General features: G+C 41.3%; 1 protein-coding gene across 1 annotated transcript in view; it reads left to right on the forward strand.

Annotated features, from left to right (window-relative positions):
• Positions 1-2,190, forward strand: part of FAM81B (family with sequence similarity 81, member B) — a 68,763-nt gene that overhangs the window by 16,513 nt on the left and 50,060 nt on the right. The gene's annotated exons all lie outside the window — the stretch shown is intronic.

A 2,190-nucleotide genomic window follows, 5' to 3' on the forward strand; every position in this document is an offset into this window, starting at 1 on the left:
TTTAAAACAGGCCCCGCTGCCCCAGGGGTTTTCACAGTGTTCACACTTTCTCTCCCTACGTTCTCCAAGGTTTTATGGGGGAGAGAGGATGGGAAGCCAGTAGTCATGCTAATTCAGCATATTTGTCAAAACCATAGTCAGCCCAGGAATATTTACCCCTCAAGGACTGTGTAACTCATTTCCTTTCTTTCTGTGCTTTGTCTCACATGAGCTGTCATATTCCTCTGAGGCAGGTTACTTTAGCTGATGTGTTCACACTAGCCCTCAACTCTCTCACTCGCTGAAAGCTTCCATTTTCCCAGGAGGCTAAAACTGAGTGAATCCTCTAAAGACACACAATTGAGCAGAGGTGTGCCGTGGTCTGAAGGCAGCCTCACCCGAGGGCTCTGCAGAGACACCGGACCCTGGGCATGGGGAATGGCAATATTTTCCACAGAACCAAAGTCTGCTCTTTGGTTCTAAGAGTCCCACAGAATACCCCATCATTCCTCAGGCCCCAGGCCCCCACCAGACAGATGCAGTATCTGGGACAGGATGAAGTGATGGTGTAATTCTTCTTTCTCAAAGCTACCTAAGTGACGCTGAAAACATCTATTCCCACTTACACACACACACACACACACACTCCTGCTGACTCTGGCAATCTCATTGTCATCACCCAAGCCTCCAACTACCATTTTCATTTCAAGTAACAACCAAATCTCTATCTCCAGACACATTTCAGTCTGTTCAATGGAATCTTCATATAGACTCACTATAAATATCTCAAATTCATTTTCTTCTCCCTAAACCTAATGCTTTTTAAAAGAATTTTCAGTCTCGATGAAATGGATCATCATTCATTAAGCCCAAATCAGAAACTTTCAAATCTCTCCCTTTTCCAGGCCCATTTCCAATCTACCCCCAAATCTCCATAACTTCTAAGTTCCTAATATCTGTAGCATCTGTACTCCCTACATCCAGAATCACCATCTTATTCTCAGACCCTCCTCATTTTTCATATAGATAACTGTCTGCATTAGGTATCTATTGCTGTGTAGCAAAGTATCCCCCAAAAAAGTATCTCAGTATCAGTGGCGTAAAGCAACAAATATTTACCTCACAGTTTCTGTGAATCAGGAAGTTGGAAGTGGCTTACTGGGTTATTTTGGCTCCTGAGACTGCAGGAAAGATGTTGGGTGGGGTTGCAGTGATCTGAAGGCTTGACTGGGTCTGGAGGATCTGCTCTAGGATGATTCACTCACACAGCTGTTGGCAGGACACCTCAGCTCCTTGCTGGCTGTGGTTAGGAAATCTCAGTTCCTTACCATGTGGACCTCTCCACAGGGCTGCTCGACGTGGCAGCTGGCTTTCTCCATAAGTGAGGGGAAATATATATATATATATTATTTATATTATATATTACTATATTTTTTACATAATTACATATTTAATATATGTGATTATTTTGATTTTAATTAATATTAATATTATGTATATATTATATATATGAGAGAGAGAGAGCCTGATGAATCTGATTATCACAGGGTGAGGAGCAAATCAAAAATACTGAACGTCACATATATCAAACTAAGAAACTTCTGCACAGCAAAAGAAACAATTAAACAGAGTTAAAAGACAACCAACAGAATGGGAGAAAATATTTGCAAAATATACCTCTGACAAAGGATTAATATCCAGAATACACAAGGAACTCAAACAACTTTTCAACAAAAAAATAAGTAACCCAATTAAAAAATGGGCAAAAGAGCTAAATAGGCATTTCTCAAAGGAAGATATACGAATGGCCAACAGGCACATGAAAAAATGCTCCACCTCCCCCAGCGTTTGGGAAATGCAAATCAAAACCACACTGAGATACCATCTCACCCCAGTTAGGAAAGCTAATATTCAAAAGGCTGTGAATGATAAATGCTGGCGAGGTTGTGGTGAAAAAGGAACCCTCCTACATTGTTGGTGGGACTGCAAAATGGTGCAGTCTCTATGAAAATGGTATGGAGGTTCCTCAAACAATTGCAGGTAGATCTACCATATGACCCAGCTATCCCATTGCTGGTAATATACCCAGAGGAATAGAAATCATCAAGTCGAAGGTTTACCTGTTCTCCAGTGTTCATCACAGCTCTGTATACAATAGCTAAGAGTTGGAACCAGCCCAAATGTCCATCATCGGATGAGTGGATATGGAAA

The sequence above is a fragment of the Galeopterus variegatus genome, unplaced genomic scaffold (assembly GCF_000696425.1).
Source record: "Galeopterus variegatus unplaced genomic scaffold, G_variegatus-3.0.2 Scaffold3613, whole genome shotgun sequence".
NCBI classification, from domain to species: Eukaryota; Metazoa; Chordata; class Mammalia; order Dermoptera; family Cynocephalidae; genus Galeopterus; species Galeopterus variegatus.